General features: G+C 35.7%; 1 protein-coding gene across 1 annotated transcript in view; it reads right to left on the minus strand.

Moving 5' to 3' along the window:
• The window catches only part of LOC138322407 (C-type lectin domain family 1 member A-like), a 38,974-nt gene extending 15,701 nt beyond the window's left edge, over window positions 1-23,273 (minus strand). The window contains exon 1 of the mRNA XM_069266437.1: window positions 23,215-23,273. The gene's annotated coding sequence lies outside the window, so the exon portion shown is untranslated. The remainder of the gene's footprint in view (window positions 1-23,214) is intronic.
• Window positions 23,274-23,744: the final 471 nt, after the last annotated feature.

Here is a 23,744-nt window from a genome sequence, read left to right on the forward strand (position 1 = left end):
CACATGTGTATCCGTTTGTAGGGATATTATCTTATTTTATGGTATATATAAACGGAATATTTATCGATATTGAGAGCAGAATACTATAGTCAATTATCAAGATGGATTCCTTTATCTACGAGAATTTCTCTCTCTGTCTACTACTCTGTCTACTTTCCAAAAACCGATAGCGTGTTTTCATGCCCGATTCGTTTTAATTCTTACTACTCTGGGTTTTCGTTTGGTCTTGACACTATTTTTGTAATTCTAAGGCCTGTTCACAGTTTTTAATGCCTTAGATATGTTATTTCGTTCTTCAGGTTTGCCATGCTGTTTGTGACTAATGTGTCACATTAATTAAGCTAATGTATATAGGATGTTAGTAATAGCCATTGCCAAGTTTTAGTTTTTAGTCTGTCAATTTTTGTATACTTATACCTTTACAGTATCGTTATCTCCGTTTAAATGATATCAAGGAAAGGTATAGTGCCATTGTTTTCTTCTTCACAAGTGAAATTGGCGCTTTTACTGGCATCGATTGTGTTCATGTAGGAGGTCAGCTGCTGTTGTGATTTTTCTTGATAATTCTCTATAAACATATCTCTAACATATTACCATGTATTAGAAAAAGAGTAGCAAATTTAAGCAATTTAGGCCCATTTTTCAGCAGAAATATAAAGCATCGATGCCCGACTTTAAATTTGAAGACAACTCGTATACGTCAACACCTTTGTGTACTTGTCTGTGAATTTGCCTGATGCAGGCGAGAGTGTACGCAACGTGCGAGTCATCGAAACGGCACACATAATGTTCAAAGATTGTGCATCAATGTGATTACATAAACCATAATTTCAACCCGACGATTCTACTGCTAAAGCCATGTTTGTTAATAAGTCTGCTAAATAATGGCTTGGGTTTTAATAGCTTAACGTCTTATTAACAGCCAAGGTCATTTAGGGATGTGCCAGGTTTGTTTTTGGAGGAAAGTCGGATAACCGGAGAAATACCAACGACCAGCGGTCAATACTAATTTATTTACAAATGGAAAGAACGTCATATATGAACTTATACAAAATAGTCACACACCCTCGCTAACACGCACACATTCAAACAGTTTCCTTAAAATGTGCTGATATTGTAGCCTCATACAGAGTTACATAAATAAGACAAATAGCTTACAAATTACTATTGACAAAACACTCAATTCAGAGTCTCGGCAGTATGACCGTAAAGGTATACAACTCAATCTAGAGTTAATATACCATCCTTGTAGCACAATCTAGAGCAAAGAGAGTAGTAGCTTACTCTATTCACACGTGTCCAAGACACGATAGGTATAGAAGTTATGTTGTTCACAAACAACCTTCGCTGCAAGACCACCATAGCGCACTATCGCTGACCTTGACCCAGATGGAGGATATACATATTCCTGGTCGGTCAAGTTGCTTGGGATGATGCTGGGTTATCTATAGCTTGGTAATGGGTGATGGTTTCGTAGGCTTCCAACTCCGATCATATGAAGCTACAAGTGATTTATTGATAATTATCATTTTCAGTTTTCACACAAACTCGAATACATAATCCTATATAAATTATATATATAATAAATCCATATACAATTCAAACTATTCATGCTTCTGTTACACATCCCCGGGCTTCCGAAGGAAGTGATTCACTTTCTGAATAATCATGATGCATGTAGGTCCTATAGCCTACTCAAGTAGTCTGCCGCAACGTTGTCAGATCCCTTGATGGCATGAGTCTTCGGTCAATATTGCTGCAGGAGTAGCACCCAACGCATAAGTATTGAGTTTGCAGTTTTCGATCAGAGAATAAATTCCTGATCATAGATATATGGTTCAAACTTTTGCCAAACACTCCTTCTCTATAAACGGAGTTCTTCTGCCACGGAAGAAGGTTTCTGCTAGCATAGGCAATCGGCATCTTTTTTCCATCCTCTAACTGCAACAGAACAGCTCCTAGACCAGTGTCTGATGCGTCGAAGAATATACTTTTGTTCCAAATTTGGTAATCTTAGATTTGGTTTTAGTTTGGTTTTATTAGTTTAACGTCCTATTAACAGCCAGGGTCATGTAAGGACGTGCAAGGTTTGTTGGTGGAGGAAAGCCGGAGTACCCGGAGAAAAACCATCGACCAGCGGTCGGTACCTGGCAACTGCCCCACATGGGATTCGAACCCGCATCCCAGAGGTGGAGGGCTTGTGGTTATATGTAGAGACATCTTAACCACTAGGCCACCACGAATCTTAGAACAGGTCTGACCGTCAATATACTCTTGAGCGTCGAAAATGCTCTGTCATAAAGATCGGTCCAAATCACCTTGTTCGGCCTACCTTTCTTCGTCATGTCCGTCATTGACATAGAGACTGCAGCAGAATTGGGAATAAATCGTCGGTAAAACCCGGCCAATACTAAAAATGACCTCACTTGCTTCTTCGTATGTGAACGCTGTGCGTCTGCGACAGCCTTCCCCTTAAATTCCTCTAGCAGCATGTTCTACAATATGTCCCAGACACGATAGACTAGAAAATCCGATTGCACATTTAGCTGATCTCGCTGTCAACACTGCCTCTCGAAGTCTTGCGAACAAATCCTTGAGCACCTGCATATGTTTCTCTCACGTGTCTGTGAAGATCAATATGTCATCTATAAAGTTGTCTCCTTTCAGGAGTTTCTCATTAATCTACTGAACTTCGCTGGCGCGTTCACAAGGCCAATCGCCATCACCTTGAACTGAAACAGGTCATGAAGTGTTGAAAAGGCTGTCATGGACTTTGCTTACTATAATGGCAATAACTTTTGCTAAGGTCAAGTTTGAAAAAAAATGGCTACAGCTATCCACGAGAAAATGTCATCTGTGTTGGGCATCCGTTCAGCATCAAATATTGTGACACGATCATATCTCTTGAAGTCGATGCAAAAACGATTTGTTCCGTCCGTCTTTCTTCTTTACCATGACCACAGCAGCCGAGTATGGTGAAAATTGCCAATTGTTCTAACACCTCCATCTCATTCATCCTATTTACTTCTTCTTTGGTAACCTCTTTGGTGGTATGAGGTAGTGGATAGAGTTTCACAAAAACTGGAATCTCATTCGTTGTGTTAATCTCATGTTGTGCAAGGTAAGTCCTTCCCAGCAGGTCCATCAACACAATCTTGTATGTATTCAAAATCTTTCAACACCCTCGTCTGACCCCTACAAATCCTTACAAATCACTGGACACATGTTCAACATGCTCCATCTCTCTGTCGCCTGGAAGTACTTCCACTGTACTAGAAAAAAAACATTTCTGTTTGAGACTCTCCTTCCTCAGTTACCACACTGGTCACGAAACACGTAAAATCCCTCCGTCAATTTGTGTCACTGCTTTTTCTGTTTCAGTGCATTTCTTCAAAAGATTAATGTGCGGGGTTTTGACTTTCCATTCCCTGTTCACCTGGTAACCGTAGGTTCCAACCTTTTCCACCACCTCGTAAGGGCCACGCCATGGCATCAACAGCTTCTTTGTTTACGTTGGTAAGAGGCGATTACTTTGTCTCTGGATTTTAATTCTCTGAATTTCGTCCATCCTCCTAATGAAATTCCTCTTCTGAACCCGTCTCCTTTAAGTTATCCATAGCCGCTCACGAAGGTCCATCACATACTGATAAATTATCTTGATGTCTTCATTTCGTAGTTCCTTAGTGAGCAGTTCTCTAAGAATCTTCATAGGGCCGCGGACAACTCTGCAGTAGAACAGCCCAAAAGGCGAGAATCTAAGACTTTCTTGAGGAACCTCTCTGTATGCAAATAACAGCGCGTTTAGATAACGGTCCCAATCCTTCGGTTTTCCGCTGCCATCTTTCTAAGCATCTGTTTCGATGTACCATTGAAGCTATCCACAAGGCCGTTGCATTGTGAAATGTAAGGGGTAGAGGCCAGCTGGCGAATTGTCAATAACCTGCTAACTTCCTTTTTCAATCCAGATGTGAATTGAGCCCCTTAGTATGTCAACATCTCTTCTGGTACACCAACACGACTGAAAATTGCAATTAGCGCCTCAGCAACTATTTCCGTCTCATTCCCTTTCAGTGCCACAACCTCTGATTACCTTGTAGCGTAGTCCACAACCACAGTTAAGATGAACCTATTACCACGCTCCTTTGCTGGTTTAATGGGTCCCACTAAATCCACAGCGATCCTCTTGAAAGGAGTCTATATATCAGTGACATACTTCCCAGTGGGGATTTCGGCACTCTTGCCATTGGAAACGTGCGTTAGCAAATATCACATGAACGGCAGAAACGCGTAACGTCCGCTTGGATCATAAGCCAAAAGAACTCCGCCAGACTCCTGCTTGAAGTTCTCTTTGCGGCGAGATAGCCAGACATTATCGACTCATGCGCACGCTCTATCACCATCTGTCTATACTTCGTTGGAGCGATCAGCTGTCGAAACATCTTCTTGTAGCGATCTTCGGACTCTGACACCTGTAGAGTAATCCTTTGTGGTAAATAATCACAGACTTTCCGCACGAGTTCGGATACCTGCAGTGGTTTAAACGGCTTCTTCACTGCTGCTCTTATCTCTACTGCATAGACGGAATCTGTCTGACACTGTTCATTAGGCAAGAAAACGTGAAACTTCGTATATGGCCTCTTTAGGCATAAGGTTTCAGGAAAAAAATCGACCTAAAACAATGAAGGCCTGGCGGCCGCCATATTGGTTTTCAAGATGGCCGCCAAAAACTACCTTCTGCTACCCATACCTTACGTTTTATGCCAGCGAGACCAAAACAATGGACGGCTACACGCATATTATTGACGCTTAAGTACATTCAGGTAGTTTTAAACCTCATGTAGAAGGACCATCAATTTGTATCTCAAGATGGCCGCCAACTTTGGCGCTATATCTGTATATAATAATCTTATTGGCTTGGCTAGGTTGACTTTAAGCAAATACATATCTGCAAATAGAATGAGACTATTTATACTTTGTAGTGTTTGATACAAAAATAATTTTATTCTTATATCAATTTTTAAATAGCCGTCATTTTGAAATGGAAAATGGCTGTTTAAATTCACGTTATTTCCGTTATTCACTCTTTAAGAGATCAAGCAAAAACCAAGTACACACTCTTAAAATGTTGATACATAAGAGATGTCTGAATGATAATGGAACAAATCCCTGAATTGCAATTCTACAGGCGTAAACAAAGGGTCATCTTTATGAGCTTTCAAAGTCGCAAGTCAACAGTGATTGACCGAACCACTGCTCATCTGCGGATAAAGCCTAGCTCATGCGTTGTCATCTCTACTGCGATCAAGTGGATATATATCTCGTACTAAATAAAATAAGATTTCATGACAATCGAGTAATTTGATTCTTAACATTATCTGTTTATTCCCATTAAACTGAGAATATTCGACACTTGTAAATTAATACTAATACATGTATATGTTTAAAGGAAGAATATAGTCATATACAAATATAGTCAAGATATACAAATTTTATAAGCTCCTACACGTTCGAGAAATAAGACTAAACATATATCTACATGTATTTCATATGCATATATCTACCCAAAAACATTAAAACGACACAGTTGTAAAAGAACATTTTTGTGATCGAGTTTAAGTTGTCTATTTCGATCATAGATGTTAAATAGACATGCATTAGATTACTGTCCGTCAATCATTGCTCAAAGAATGTCTAATGATAATATTCCGTCAGTGTTGAAGAAATTTAAATATATCTGACGAGGAACAAGAATATTGTACATCGATGATAATGAGTAAATAGAGAAACATATACCGTTCGTTCCATTTGCAGATACCAGTTGTATCGATATAAATATGCTGTATCTCAAATGGAACGCGCCTTACCAGCAGAACTGTACCGGTACAAGTGGTTCGTTTTCAGAAGCGAACCACTTTTATCCAAAATGGCGGACCCGAGAATTTCATTTGACACCGGAATGTTTTCTTTGTTGAAAACACATCAAAGAGTATACATACCGAATAAAATTACATGAATGATTTATTTATGTGTATGCCAAAAATGTTCAGGTATTACTTTTATATCCATTCTATTGTTAACATCGAAAATACTTTTCACATGAGTGTCGCCATCATGGTAAAATCAAAACGCGTTTCATTTGGCGGTGCCATATCACTTTAGTACAAGTGGTACGAATCCGCAAATGGAACGCACGGTAAGTGATGATTATACCCCAAAGTTACTATAAAAAATAATAAAGTTGTGTGGTCTGTTTCTGATTTTGTCACAGGAAAAACGTGTGATATTTCATGTTACATTTACCACTATATTTGTGCTTTTATGGATCTGACCTATCATACATAATCACCCTTTATCACACATTGTATGTTTTATGACTGTGAAAAGTATATAAAAAGAAATACATGATGTATTGTCTGCTGCTTCTCCGAGTTACACAAAATTCAGATAAAAGAAATATGCTTGAAATTTCTTTGGGACAATGATATACATTTTGTTTTGTCTAAAAAATACTAAAGCATTATAACTAATATAACGAGCAAAATAGAGACAGGTTTATACTGTACAATCTTCAGAATAATCATCGTTCCCATATACTGACTGATATATAGCTGGGGTATCAATTTAAAAACCATTTAACTTTACTCTAGTCAGGATCTAAGCCTTCTTTTATCACTTTTGAAACAGACTCGAAAATAATACATATGATAATACATACCTTTAATATTTCATATATGGTATTTACTTTTAATGTTTTAACCAAAACGGTGAAAAGTTAAATGCAGACACCAGCAAGAGCACCTGATACTGGTTATTGAAGCAATATCGTCGATTGGTGAACTTCTATATTGCATTTTAACGTGAAATGGTCGATGAGTTCATTTTTCGCATATGGGTTTTTCTTTTATGTAACAGTCTCGACATCCAGTGTGGTAAAGTAGAATCCGAGACAAAAAGCATTAAGTCGATTGTTATGAACATACAGGTCAATGCTTAGAGGCTCACCAGTACTCCAGGTCCACACACCACTTACTTTACGAGCACCGACCCACCAGTTCGTCTCATCTGAAATGTCATTTAGTGATAGTAGCAACACTTACTTTCATTTGGAATTATTTTATTACGCAATACTATTTAGATTTTACAATCGAGTCTCTGGTTAAAAGTTAATTTCCACTTATCCACAATACATGCAGTAATTCAGTCGTGATCGTAACGTCTATTTGAATTGGCTGAACAAACAGATTAGCTGATTCACACAACCTTTAAGAGAGAAAAGATCCCCCTGATTAGGGAAATTTGTAAATCTGAGAAAAAATGATCTCGTCATAAACTGCGATAGAAGAAACTCATGTATCTAGATTATCACCTACCTATCAGACTGAGTTGATTCACAATGAAGTTATACTTGTCCATTGTGTCCATAACCACGAGCCTTCCTCCTTCACTGATACAGAAAACGTCCGCCTCATACCAAGTCATGTCAACCATATTCGAAAAGAACTTGACACACATCTCTGAAGAGTTTGTATAGTCGCCGAGGCACACATCTACAGAGAAACGAACGAACAACAATATTTTTTATCGCATTGTTTTACGGCGGAGCAATTGAAAAAATTAATGCCATTATCCTTGTAACTTTATTTTCAGAAAACGACAAAGAGAGGTGGCGCATTTCGATGAAGGTGACCGTTTTCAAAATCCAAAACTTAATATCGAAATATGAAGTATCAACCCTGGTAGGGGAAGAGTCAGTTCATGATGTATGAAATAATAATTAATTCTCTTTTCGCACCTAATTGCGTTTTGTTAAAATAATAAATATTGCTGTGTTTGCCGTTTATTATGCGATCAATGAAATATAAAATGGCAACATACATCACGTGTCATTTCACCTGTTGTATTCAAGCATAAGTGCCACGCATGTAAATGATGCGTGGCAATTTTCATATGATTTTCACATGAATCTTATGCGTAAGTCATATGATTTTTCACACGCTTGAATTACGCATGCAATTTCTTAATTCACATGTGATTATCATGCGATTTCTATGTCATTCATTTCACACATAAGAATCACATGATTCATGTTTACACGTGAAAAACATGCATATGATACATATGAATATCACATGGGTCAAAGAAGTAATATCAACAGGATTTTCCAGATGACACGGGATCCAATCAAACGTAAATCTGTTGGATACGAATTACTTTAAATAATAAATATGGGACAAGGAAGTAATTCCAACCGTGTGGACAAAACAAAATTGTCAAATTTTCGAGGCGATCTGCCCCTTTATCAAGACATACAAAACGAACACGATTACATAATAGGATACGAACAGTAATGCGGGACAAAGTAGACAAATATTAAACTATATAGCAGCACAGTGGAACGCAATTAACCCTTCGGCAAGTGGCAGCCGAAGGCCGGATCTACAAAAGTGTATCCATGCTGTTCGGCAGAACGCTAAAATTTAATATGAGCGATGACTGGAAAGCGTGCCACGTGTGACGTCAAATGTGTGGCGAAATAGATTTATAGTGCTCATTGGTATAGGATGCAAATTTAGTCGCCTATATCCTCGGTGTGTTGGCAAAGAAGCAAAGTTCCAAATTTAATCGCCTTTTGCTGGGCAGCATATGTAAAGGATCAAATACGCGGAGAACAGAACGGGAAAATGCTGGAAATAGGGATAATTAATTGAAAAGCAAGTGATCAATTGATGTCAATTTGTATATTTAACGTTCGTTAATGCCTTTGGGATAGCGGGTCTGTAGATAGGTAATCCAGAATCTCTCTCTCGATCGACGCTTGGTTTGTGTCCAGTAGGAACAGTGCTCAATTGCAATCACCTGCATGTCTTTCCAACTATGGATGGGCAAGTTGAAATGTCTGGCAACCGGATAGTCAGGTTTGTTCTGTTTGATATACCAGCGGTGATTGTTGATTCTGACGTTGAGTGGACCACCGGTTTATGCAATACGTTGTTATTGTGACACAAGCATTAAAAAAAGAGTATTCTTGACATCTTTATTTACAGCAAAATTTATTCTTCGTTGATTTTATTGCAACCGATAAACATATCTTGGTTTAAAAATGATTTTAAAATATATTATATAAATTATTGAAACCAGTCGGTATATCTGCGCGTTTGTGCTATCCGCTTCGGAAATTACACCATCCTTGTACCAACGGACGCTGCCTGACGAACGGCCGTTCGACGAACGCTGACAGGAGACGAATAACAGTCAATGTACGGTAAGTTGTGTTAGAGAGGAGATATAAACGGTGGTATGCGGGCTAAACTGTTTTCATTAGCTCACTTTGCCCGAAGTATCAAAGGATTTGGCCACAAACATCCTGTGGGAAAGAGAAACTGTCTGAGAGTTTTTATTGATGCTGTGAAACAGCATTCCTAGGTAAATTCAATCAAATTAGGCATACTTATATAACATACAGCACAAGCTACATGTATCAGTAGCTGATATTTTTATAATTAGTTGTTTATTTTTTTAGTCTTGTAATATTTGTATAATTATTTGATATATACTTTTTGAGAAAAAGTGTTTTATTTCTATATAAAACGTTTTTGTTGTTAAATACAAAGAAGGAAATGATGTCATAAATAAAGTAATGTCATAAAGTTACTTATATTGTCCCGTGACTGTAGTTGTATTTGTGCATGCACTTTAATACCTTTGTGTTAATGATTATTGTAGAATACCTATGGTATTATCTTATCGTTTTGATTTTTACAATGAAAGGAAACTTCAAATAAATGCAAGCATTTATAGCATTTATGTACCAATAAGAGGTAAAATGCAAATGGTGAAGTTATCATCGATGGATCACATCAGCATCGAACAATTAAGAAATTGTGGGCTCAATAAAAAAAGACAAAAGGGTGTTAATGAGATTCTGGGAACTTGAACACATGTGTGGCTATTCATGATTTACGCATGTTGAAATTTACGCACGAGACACATATTTTAATGTTGAGAGTGCTTCTTGTTGACCTTTTAAAGGTGTGTTTTATGTCGGGAACATTGCAGCGAAATACTGAAATGCACATAAATATCGTGTACATAAATATTGGTTTCGATTTGAATATATCCTAATTTAATGTACGTACATTTAATACGAGATTTTACGAAACGAATCTAAGAAGCTTATATAGCAAACATTAAGAAAAACTGCACAAACTACAAGAATGTCAGCGTCAAATGTATATATAAATGCGAATCAATAAACTTCATATCAATTACCTTTGGTTAGATTATGTCTACGCTTGTGCTTAATATGCCCCCATCCCCGAATATTTAATTCACCTATTTAAGACTGATTCCGACTAGTGTACCGAATCGGTTTAAGATTGTATGACTCGAACTGCACATGTCATTCTGATTCTTTGTGAAAGTAAAACGTAAACGCTGTTAAATATTAACATTGTCACTACAGTAAGGATCAAATTGATGTTAATTTCCAACATTGGCTCTCGCGTATTAATACCTGAAATCAGAGCGAAAGAATTCACGGAAAGACTGGATTTACGTCAGTGCAATAATTAACTAAATTATAATATTCATAAATAGAAAAATGATCATTGAATATGAAATATATTGTATTTAGAATATTTGAAACGGATTGTGTTGTATTTATTTTTGTATCTGCTTTATTTCTTCCTTTGTTATGGTTTAGTCGGTTGTCCATAGCAACCGACCGGAACTGGCTGACTCCCACGATTTCCTGCCAAATCACAGTTGTTTCAGCAAATGATATTTTTCTGTATGCAGACGATGAAAGTTAGACTGGCCAACAGACCCGAAGTTGCTGATAAGACTTTCTTGGCAGAGTTCTTTACTAGATTATCTCCCTGTTATTTAAAATTTAGGCAGAAATGTGATAGAGACAAAATCATCAAGCCATTTGCTTTTTCTAGAGACTGATGGCCAGTCTAGATGCAAGTGTATGGATGGAAATCAAATCATTTTCATTTCAAAATGAGTAAAATCTCAAAAATCTTTAATAAATTGACAACGATTTAGTTGTAAAAATATATATCTATTATGAATAGAATACAAGTATCAAACACCTTTAAACGAACTACGAACTATATTGCTAAATCAAGCAGGCGTCAGATTGGTATGTTTTTGTCACCGAGCCTCGTCAAGGTTCCTGTAAATGATTGAGGTTTTCATTGTAGACAATGCATGATGTGAGCATACACAATATCTTGAAACTGTAATCTGGCTTACAGTATACACATGTACAAGCTTGCAGATAGTAGCTGTAACCTGGCTTACAGTATACACAGATTTACGGACATTAGCTGTAATCTGGTTTGTAGTCGATACAGACTAGCGAATAGTAGCTGTTATCTGGCTAACAGTATATACAATCTTACGGCCAGTAACATATTAATCTGGCTTACAGTATATAAAAGCTTGTGGATAGTAGCTGTAATCTGGATTTCAGTTTATACAGGCTTACGGATAGTAGCTTTAATATACTTTTAGTAGATACAGGCTCTAATCTTTCTTTCAGTATGTACAGCTTGTGGTTGGAAGCTGTAATTATTTTTAGCAGTAGATCTAATTTTTGTGTTATCCCTGGTGTAGGTGGTAAAGGAGGTGTTGCATGGCCGCCCACGATCGATTTTTAATTTTTTGATGCAAATACATCAATAGGCACATAATACGTATCGGACTAGTACTTATTCCATGAATAGATTAATCATGCGACTACAGCGCCACCTTTTGTAAGTTTTACGTCCGATTCCTACTTGTGCGCCTTTAATGCATCATATTAAGACATACAAAACAAAGAGATAAATTATTTTGGTGTAATAACATAGCATTTCGTATTATCTTTTTAACGATATACAATACGTCATTAGATCTGTTGGGGTTTTCTTGCAATTTCCAGTTTTGCTCTTAATTTTTCATGAAAATAGAGGAATTTCATTTCATTAGTTTTTAATAATTCCTTAGATAACAATGGCAAACCCCGAGTACCCTAAAATTTCAGCAATCAAAAATATCTTCATATATCATTTATTGACTCAAGAAAATATTGTGTCGATGAATCACTGGGTATGCCGACTTTTTTGCACTTTTGTACGGCTACCCCCTTTATTTCTTACCCAATATCAAAGTACTGAGAGTACTGAGAGTTAAATATGTTAAACGAAATCTGTCCTTCTCTCGGCTCTATCATGTATCAAAAGCCGCTTTAGCGACGTCATACTTGAGTAAAACGTATCCTATGTAAGTTGGTGTACCAAAGTTGGTCAAACTGACTTATATATTGACCTTTGACCTACATCTAAATAAAAACTTCTTTTGCCTATATCACAAAATGTTAATTTTAGGGTCATATATTGAACTAGACAATATGTTAAATAGGGTCCTATAATATTTCCTACACCAATCGTCAGAAGTATTTCTGTCTTAATGGGTTCATTTACTTATTAATAAGCAAATGTTCCGTTTAGCGAAACGTATAATGCTATATCGGTGTAACTTATATGTTGACCTTAGATATTTCTCAAAAGAATATACTGTTGTTTTTATGTCATAAACATGTCATGCATAATTTGGATTTCATTCTTCAGCCAAACAGCCCATCTCGGACTATTATTCACACAATAAAACTAGTCAAACTATACAGTAATGAAAAAAGAATACAGTGGACTGAAATTGCTTAACTTTTTGGGGCACAAAATAAGATATTTCACTCTAGGAACTCTTCAATTGACGTTCTTGGTGTCTGATATATTTAAAAACTGTTACTATGAAAGTAGGTAAAGTAAACAAATCATGCGGAATATTACAGACCCACTATCTGAGTTCTTTAGGCCTTTAACATATTGAAAAGCTGTTTGAAGATTTTCATATATTTGACTTGTCTGAAGCCCTTTATTCCAGCATACTGCAAGGCGTCTTAGTTATTGTCAAGAAGTCGTTTATGTTTGCCAATTTGAACCCTGTGACCTTCAATTAACGTCAATGTCATTCATTTGACAAACAACTTAGTAGCCCTTTATTTAAGAATATGTTAGGTCTAACATCATGTATTGATGCCTTCCAATTATTGAGAAGTCGTTTGAATGAAAAGTTTATGAACGACGGCGCACGAAGTACGATCACTCAAGGTCACCCTGACCTATCGGGCAAACTGATTTAGGAACATTTGCCCTTCATCCTAACATGCTACATGTACAATACCAGGTGTCTAGTCCTCTTAGTTATCCACAAGAAGTCGTTTAAAGATTTTAGTCTATTTGACTCATGTGACCATGAAGGTAGGTCAAGGTCATTCATTTAAACAAACTTGGTAGTCGTTTAAGCTATCATTCTACAGTCCCAATATCAGATTCCAATGCCTCTTAGTTATTCACAATAAGTCGTTTAAAGTTTTTAGCCTATTTGACCCTTGTAACCTTAAATGAACTTGGTAGTCGTTCATGCCAGCATACTTAATGCCTTATATCAGGTATCTAGGCATCTTAGTTATTCACAAGAAATCGTTAAAATATTTAGCCTTTTTGAATTCTTTGACCTTGAATGAAGGTCAAGGTAATTCATTTCCACAAACTTGGTGGTCCATCATTTCAGCATTCTACATGCCTAATATCAGTTTCTTGGGCCTTTCGGATATTGAGAAGAAGTTGAATGAAAAGTTTATACGTACGACGAAATGCGAACAGCGCACGACCATAGACAAAGCATGGTGACTGTAGGTCATCCTGGCCCTTCTGGTTAGACGACCTTATGACATTAAAATGAAATAACGATGAAAATGCGGTCCTGCAGGTAGGGCGTTAGAATTGTACCTACTGCCCTTATCGCATGATAAGAAAAGGCGACTAAATTTAGGATCGTATCATATATATAGCATCTCTTCTTCCTAACTTAATTTATACTTCTTAACGTCTTCCTTGACACTGTCTCACATTTGGCCTTCGGTTGAGAGCTCGCCCCTGTGAGGTAGGCTCTGGGTTCTGTCACCTGGCGGAGACACACCCTGCTTAGCGCTCAGCATTAAGGGAGTAGGACGACTTGTTCGTCTGTTGTCAGTATGATGTGACTGGGGGATGTGTTGCTTGGTGTCTTCGGCGGCATGTTTCAGTGATATAGCACTTTGAAAAGGGCAAGAGTTCCACTATAGAAGAAGACACAACATGAATATACCGAAGTCTCCCATATCGCACACTACGCACTTCATACACTCAGGACACTGCATACATAAGATGCCTTCCTTACATGATCCTGGCTATCAATAGGGCTTTGATTTAATCAAACAAACAATGAAAACAATTTTATAGAGTCAAGAATGCAGGAATTGGTCTACTGCAAAAGTAAACTGGTTGATTCGCTGATTTTTATTGACGTACTACTACAGCTATAGTCATTTAAGGACGGCATCCCGTGTATGTCCTTTCATATATTCTATGGTGTTGCCCCATCAAAGGACAGAACCAAGATATTTCATCAACGTTTTTCCCCTATAATTAATTTAGTAACAATCGTATTTTTCTTTTGAAAATAGTGAATCTGATATAAACATTGGCCGACCAATTCTAATAAACTCATTGATATAGGTATTTCGGTCTCCTTTTGTTTTAAGAAGTTAGACGAAAATATCTAGCAAAATGAAGCTGCTAGAAATCATGCACTTTCATGAAGGTTGTTGGATGAAAAACAAACTTATAACTTGTAATCAGTACCTGGTAAACATTTTAGTGGTATTATTTCGCGATACCTATAGGTTACTAAAGGTAAAATGAGACATAGCGCCTCGTCTGATGTCTGATTGACGCCAGCAAAATAGTTACCAAATTCAGTCGCCTTTTACGATCATGTAATGGGTATAGCAGGTGCAATTCTAACGCCCTACCTGAGACGATGGCAACGTTGATGGTTCCCTTTAAATAACAATGGGCAAAGGACACATACTGTCCTATTTATTACCTTAATGCTTATACAGTTTCTGGAATGCAACATGGCATTGTGTATATGTTAAATCATAACTGTCAGTTTTATGTGTCCCACTGTTTCAAAACGGATAAGTAGAATTTCTGAAATTAGAATTTAAACATGAGTTTATGATGATTATTTCAAGGTTTGGTCGAAATACGCACCTCATCATCACATTCTACTCCAACAGTAAAGTCGGTAATATTAGACAGTGTACTCTCATTACTTTGATATTATGGAAAAAACAGGGGGTAGACGAAATTAACCTAAAAAAACGTGGCATATCCAATGATTCATCAACTTGAGCTGTTTATGGTAAATCGATGATAACCTGAATATAATTTTAAACATCAAAATTTTAGGGTACTCGAGTAGTGCCTTATATATTCTGGTGCTCGAACGAAAAATTGAAAACTTCAAAAAGTCGTATTTTCTGTCAAATTTGATATTTACGTTCGATTTGTGATCGAATGATATTGGATACAGCCAAGTGTGATATGTCGTTAAAAAGGCAATTTTATGTGGTATTTTAAATCACAAGAAAAACGTGATTTCAGTGTTTTTACTATGACTTATGCTAGGTAAAAGGCCAAATGGACATTAAATTTACCAGTGTTAATGTAGGGGGCGCTGTAGTCCTAATAATGGTCCAATCGGGTTTTAAGTATTATAGACATATGTGTATTAATGCAATTAACTAATTTAAATTCAAAAATAGAAAAAATATCGTGGGCGGATTTTCACCCTGTATGCAACACCTCCTTTCTGGGGGCAGCAAGTGTAATTGCTAACAGACAGTTTTAAATGTCTCCGATTGAACTATGTATAGCTCAAAGAAATCATAATTCCATTGCATTACCATTCGAAATACCGACAAGGGCTTGATGACAGTCATTCTGAAATATGGCCAAATTCGAAAAAATGCCATAACTTTGTTTTATTTGTTAATCAAAAGTGACAAATGAGGTAACAAATTACCTGGGATGACTTCTATAGTATTATTTTTTTAAATGATGTTCAAATCCATGAAAATAGCTAGAAATCCAATAATAATTAAGAAAAAAAGAGTGATTGTAACAATACAACTACATTGCATATGTAGTTATTCATTTAAGGTCAATGTACGTTATGAAGAATTTCTTCTTGACTATCCCATATTTCCTCTTTGAACTCATCACTAAACTAAAATAATGACGTTTCGGAGTTAGTTTCAGCGTTGTTTACAAACGTATCACCATAGTTGACCTCTTGTATTTTTCATATTCTTTTCTCCCGTTCAGAATACATCTAGTGTCATTTGATATGATCTTCATTTTTCCGCCGTCAATTTTCTACCTTGTATATGAAAGGATAAATAGAGACACACGGACTAAAATTGCACAATACTTTTGGTGGGTTGATCAAGTTTCAGATCTGTTGAAACCCAAATGGAGTAGCAGGTCAATTTCTAAGGGCAGAACATTTTATTAGTTATAGACAGTTTGAAATGTATCCAATTTACCCTTTGTATAGCTCAAAGAAAGAATACTTCCATTACATCACCATTCGAAATACCGTCACGGGCATACTGGAATGTGGCAAAATACGAAAAGAATTGCCACAACTTTCGTAGCGACGGCAGAATAATCAACTGCTCATTTGTTTCTGAGGCTGTATTATCAACTCAAAAGCTGTGTATATCGATTACGATATAGCAATAAAAACTGACTATCCGTGAAAATATCTTCAGATAGTGATGTGAAAGGGTTGATTCGAAATATGATTTTCCATCAATGATAATAATGTTTTGGTTGTCAAGATATGAGTAACCTCGAGCTCATGTTTCAGTGATAACTTGTCTATAAACGATACATATAATATATTTTATGAATATTCATGATTCTATAACAATGATTATCTAGATTAAGATTCTCCACCAGGTATCATTCTCATTTCAAAGTGAGTAAAATGAAAGAGCTTCAAACGAACTATACTACATAAAAATCAGATGACCGTTTGAACTTATGTCACTGAGGCTCGTCAAGGGTCCTAAATGGAGATCGAGGTTTTCATTGTAGACGGTGTGTGGTGTGGACGTACAGAATACATTGTAGCTGTAATCTGGCTTACTGTATAAACAGGATGGCAGATAGTAGTTTTAATTCCTTTCACGCAGTATATATACGTTTTGGGGGTTGTCTTTGGAGGAGCAGCTGCAGTTTCTAGAGGCATGAAGTGTAAACTAGCCTATTCCTACTTATACAAAAATATTCTAGACTATTTTCTTGCGCGCAGACCGATGCTAATCTACCAAAGTTTACGAGCAAATGAAACAGGATTTATTCAGTAGTTTTAATGAGTCCAGCTTCAGTATGAATTGAAATGTTTTTTCATAAATTATATAAAGATATCAAATAGCTTCACATAAACTATACTGCATACTTGCGCAGATGAGCGCTTGGTCTTTAATGTCACTAGGCCTCGTCAAGGGTCCTGCAAATGGAGATCGAGGTTTTCATGGTAGAAGTTGTGTGGTGTGTACATACAGAAAAGTAATATTCGAGGAAAAATCAAAATTCCACCTAAATTAAATGATAAGTTGACTACAAAATTTGTAGACTAATGGTTTGCATGGCTTTTTACTGTTAGAAGTTTACAATGCGCCAACAATTAGTATCAATAACATAATCACGATTTATTTCCTCTCCGTGGAATAGTACTAAAAATTAGACGTTCTCAAACACCGAGAACGGGCCCAAGGAAGTCCTTTCCGTTATGGAAATGTTAAAATTAACTTATGATCAGGGGAGTTTGACTTAAGCATTAGTATAAACGTACTCATTGATATGTATTAAAACATAAATGTGTAATCTTAGTTTCCCCTTGTACTTCCAATGTATTGTGATCGATAGGATCACTTACATTATTGTTCATGATCTCAATCCAGTGTCTTAATAATATGTTTAATCACTGCTTTTGTTTTTTGCATTCTCTTGAGTCATACACGTACGCGATGCAACAATTGTTGCGATGCGAGGAAAGTCAATATAGAAAACATAGTAATGCTTAATGCAATAATTTTAAACTTATATCTATTTACGTTTGTTGGATTATTTACACAGACTTCAATGGCCAATTATATCACAATGAAATGACAGTCGAGATGACATATGAATAGGTGAATTCTATCCTATTTTTTTTTCTTTTGGGCGGTGTTGGAGAAATATTGCATTGCATATTAGATACTATTTGTTATTAGATCTTAGGGGCTTGAATTCTAACAATAGGTGACAGATAATTTTTAAAATCGTTTATAATTTACCAAGCTAGACCTCAAAGTGATTTGATTTAAATTCAAGGGTACAAATTGTTAGATTATAGGTCATCATTACCTAATTTGGTAATTTCATGTATTTGAAATATCACTATAGCTCTACTGTGTATCCTTAATGTACGGAGGTTACTAGAATTTAACCATTTTGTGACGTTTGCGAGCACATGTGTATGTGTTTAAACGGATTTTCTCTTCTAAGCTATATATTAACGGAATGTTTATTGATATTGAGAGCGGTATACTAAATTATTATCCAGATGGACTCCTTTGTCTACCGAGAGATTTCTCTCTGTGTCTACTACTCTGGCGTTTTCCCAGTCGATTGCGTGTTTTTTTATATAAGTTTCACGGCCCACTCCGACTGTTTTCTTTCATATCGGTACGTTTAATTCTTAATATTTACATTTTCGTTGCATTTTTCTTACTATATCAGCCTACCAAGTTCTATTTTATTTAAGCAATAAACTGTTATCAGATTGCACATACAGTTCATATGAAGCCCATCCGGAAGGAAGATAAATAGAATCTAGGAATATTTCCTTTACGATAATTCAAATTCAAACTATACACGTACATTGTATATCCTTTGAAGTTCACGCTTGCGCTAGTGTTGACTTCACCACGTTCAATAAACGGAACAGCCAGAGCATCAGCTTCTGAATATAGTTCAACACAAAACTGTTTGAAACAAGCGACCAAATATCAATTATGCGATGATATTTTTAATACATGTTATTTTGTCAACACGATAATAGCTATTCGATTTCATAGACCGCACAACTTTATGTATATGCGTAAGTATACATTGTATACATTGTCGGTGACGCGGCGGAAACATTAAATATTCATACGCTTGACCAGATTGGAGTTCATAGCCTGACATTGCCCATCTAGTTTAACATAAATCTACGGGAAACTGAAAGTAGAATGGAAATATATGACTATGATCCGAAACGAGTATCTAAACGAGAAGTTGTTGTAAATAATAAAGCTTTGATATTTTCACTAAAATTGAAAGAGTAAGTATTTTTTTCTGGATCATAAAAAGAAAAAGAAAATTCTAATAATTTTTCTGTATCGACTTAAATCATTTAAAAATATCTTTGATGAAATTTTGTCGTCTGCTACTGATAATGCCGGAAAACATACACGGCGATTTCCTACTGGAATCTACAGAGATCGGAGACTTCGGATATGACCTAGAGCCGTTTGATTTAGATGGAGATGCTATTTTAGCTACCTTAGATTTAGGTACTGGATTATTTACAGCATCAACGGTGTCAAACGACAGAAAAATGAAAGAAGAACTTATGGTTCCAGCTATCTTAGAGCTCCCGACCGCTGAGACACCGTGTATAGAAAATTCGAGAAAACGATTTAAGCAAATGCCAACCGAAGAAATTGAAAAGAATGTTTGAAACTAGGCAAGCACCATCAGCCAAAAAGAATACAATATGGGGAGTGAAAATATTCCAGGGTAATACATTTTAAATGATAAATATTGTTTTCAAAATCCAAAAAATAAACATTGAAATACAATGTATGAAGGTTTTGAATACATAATTGTGTTTTACATCTAACATATGCAGGTCTTATTTGGGAATAATTCATCAAATGACCATTTGCATCAACGTGCTATTTACGACTTTCCTGCGTTAATGTTCATTTTTGTCATAGAGCGCATCAGAAGACCATTTTATTTATTGCTTGACTCATTTTATTTAAAAAAGTAGTCCTCCAATGCGTATGTACCGAAAAAGAAGAGAAAAACCTGTTTGATGAAATACTTTATTTCAATATCAGCCAGCAGATAGACTGCGTATGTATTAATGTCAGAGCAAATTACAGTATCAGGTATGTGTAGCTCGGAATGTTAAGACGTGACCAGTGTTCAATATACCACCAGGTATGCTTGTTAATTTCATGAAAAACCAATAGAAATCCTCTTTGTTTCATTATACTGCATAGTTATTTTGAAGGGAGTGTAAACATAATTTAAAAAAAACTAAAATAACAGAATTATATGTAAAAAACATATTTCTACAATAAACGACGCACATGTTTCGTATCAGGCGATATGAATTGTAATCATTGTGTCACGTTAACCGTGGTAGAGAAAGAGTCATTACATTATGTATGGATTAGTAATATGACATATGTAATACATTTCACAACGAGTGTATGTTTAATTTGCAGTAGCTGATTTGTGTCATTTTGTCTTTTCGTTGTTTTGCCCCGAAAAGCGAAAGATGACAATTTAAGTCGCTATTTAGCGTGCATCCATTTGTTTCATCTTTTCGCCTCAAAAACACTAGATACAAAAATTAGGTTTCGTCTTTTTGGGACAAAATGACAAAAGTCAGACACCGTAGATATTATCTACTAATAGACCTTTCTTAATATTAGCTCATGAATATTCATCTTTGAACCAAAACGAGGCTTAGTGAGCATAGCGGTGGTAGTAATACATGTGCAGTAATAGTATAATGTGTTGTAATAATTTTACTTACCTTATCATTAGATGGAAAAACAAATTTAAGTTCACATAATATTCCCATAGAGGTACATGGATCAATTTGATCACATCAGTGGCTGAATTATGGCATAAACATGTATAATATATCCCAGAGCCGAGAGAAAAGAAAATGCAGGTATTCATGTCAATGATTTCCTTTAATGAGGCCAAGCTAAATTACAGTATTGGTACCCATTGCCTTAACTGGAATAAAGCTATATATTATACATGTATGGTGCCAAATAAACAAGGGACATGAACCAAACAATTAAGTAACATAAATACCATTCTTAACCTTCATTATCAGAGTCTCAAGTTGCCTCCCCCTTATTTCCTTTAGGCCAGTATTTGGGTCCCTGTCTGTTTATATTTAACAGCTGTCCCCTCTGATCACATTTTGTCATTAATTTCCCTATTAGGGTATACATAAATTAAGTTGTTATCACAAATTTCACCTAGCTCTGGCTGTCCCCTTTACCAATCCTTATTTACTCCAATAATCACCCTTTGTCTATGACATGTGAACAATGACAAACACCAATTATGTTCACGATATTGCAAAAAAAAAATGATATTTGTAATTAGAGTAAAGCATTCCTTAAAGACTATCTCTGTATAACGACCAACTGCTTAATAAGACCAATTTCTTTATGGCGCAAACAATTTGGTCAATTTTACATTATATGACCTTTTGTTGTGACCACTTGGCTACAAAGCCCAATTTCTCATTGCACTTTTGGGTTTAGATAGGCTTCCCTGTATATACTGTATGTGGTGCCCTGATTTTCTCATTTTTATGTATCACAAAATAAAAGTACATTGTACTTGATATATTGAGAATGTTGCAAGTATTATTTTAACTGAAATATGTGTTGGTCATTTCTAAGTATTTAACAATGCTAGAGGGGCTATTAACAAAGAAATATTAAGAAATTTTCTGAAATATAGGGATCGTTTTCAAAATCTAAGGATCATAGTCCAAAGGGTCACTCTAAAATTACAAAATTATCCCTGAAGTTGTGATCACAAAATACATATCCTATAAAATCAGTTCACAAATATGTCATAAGCAAGAGAAAACCTTAAATATAAGTATAAGTATACCACCCATTTAAACTGAAACAAAATGATTAATAAAAAGAGGGGTTGCGATTGAAAGCCTTATTTTTTCATACATTATAGAAAATATCGCAAATGTGATTTTTTCAGTAAATATATTTGGTTTTCTTCTAAATAAGTGAACCCTTGTTCAGATTTGATTATTGATGTCCATAAATCATTATATTCAGTTATTTTATTTAAGCTTTTCAATATATACCAGAAATATGAATTTAAGATGTTAGTTTTAGAAATAATTCACTCTAATAATTGACATTAAAATATATCAGCTTTTATCAGCTCTAAGATAGTGTCCTCGTGATAATGCACAAAAAGTGTTGTTTCATTTTAAGGGAAAGGTTATGCATGTATACATCAACCGGCACGTTCACTTAGAAAATTACGGTAAAGAACTAAACACTTAATTTGATATTTGTTCCATTTATGTAAAACACATGTATGGAATTCTCCACTCTTGTACTTAAATGTGTGAAAACAAACTACACATGCAAACAGATAAACAACTGATGATAAAAACCCATAATGTATTGTTATACAGATAAATCTACAATGATCTTCAACATAATGCATCCTTTTCTCTGCCTATGTTGATAATCAACCTTCTTTTACACTTCAATATTAAGAATTTGATGAAAATGAGAAATTGAACCTATTTTCATGACATTGAACAGCAATTCGGTTTGCTTTGTAAGATATGTTGCATTAATTGTATATACGTTGCTACGGTGCCCGTGCTCACTAAGCCTCGATCTGAATTAGGAATGTCAGGCATGCATATAATTTGAGAAAGGTCTATTAATATACTATTAAAGTAATAAATGCTGCTGTGGTTGTCGTTTATTATGCGAACAACGTAATCGCCCATGCTAATCAATTTCGGACATGGGGAACCATAATACATCACGTGACATTTACTTGTTCTGCATTTTAGCTCGTGGAAGAGATGTACGTGGCCTAGGTCGGCGCGGGCCGAAAGTGACCATGTCCCGATTTCTCGAAACAAAAATGCAGACTTAAGTCAAAACTTAAGTTTAAGCTTCTTATGTAACTTATATTGCAACTTATGACTTAAGTCACTTTCTGACTTGTTTCGAGGAATCGTGTCCATATCCCTTTCCAATACACAATATTGAAAAAATATAGAATCTTAAAATAGTGTGGTGAAACGCAACCCATATTAAATAAGTATGGTATATCACTAACTGCAATAGTTTGGGCTTTGCATACTGCTAGGACATGAGAGTAATATTAGGTGTTTGTCTGACCAATCTTAGTGTATATCTACCTTTGTCGCTTGTGTAGAGCTGTGCTGTTAGAAGAGGAGGCAGTTCCAGGTATTCGAAAATACGACGTGTAAATCCGTGAAAAGTTTTGGTTTCTGACTCCCAACTGATAGCGTTACACCAGGATTTCTGGCCACATGTTTTAACACAGTCTATCTTAAATCTTAAGCCAGAAAACGGCATTGCATTTCCAATTAAATGTTGAAAGTGCTTCTTGTTGACTTTTGAAAGGTATGCTTCATGTCGACAACATTACAGAGAATAGCTGAAATACATTTATATATCGGCTGATTTTAATATATCCTTAAATGTACGTGTCATAACTATATGATCTTAATCTAATGGTCATTTTATACGAAATTGTTTGAAACGAAGATTTTGTAGCTAATAATAAAATAGCATACATTTTGAAGAATATCGACGTCAAAATGAAAAACTCAACGCGAACCAATACAATATACTTAATAGATAAATGAATTGCATTTTGCAAAATTATTTCCACAATTGAAATTATACAAATGTAATAACCCGC

Source organism: Argopecten irradians, chromosome 4 (assembly GCF_041381155.1).
Source record: "Argopecten irradians isolate NY chromosome 4, Ai_NY, whole genome shotgun sequence".
NCBI lineage: Eukaryota > Metazoa > Mollusca > Bivalvia > Pectinida > Pectinidae > Argopecten > Argopecten irradians.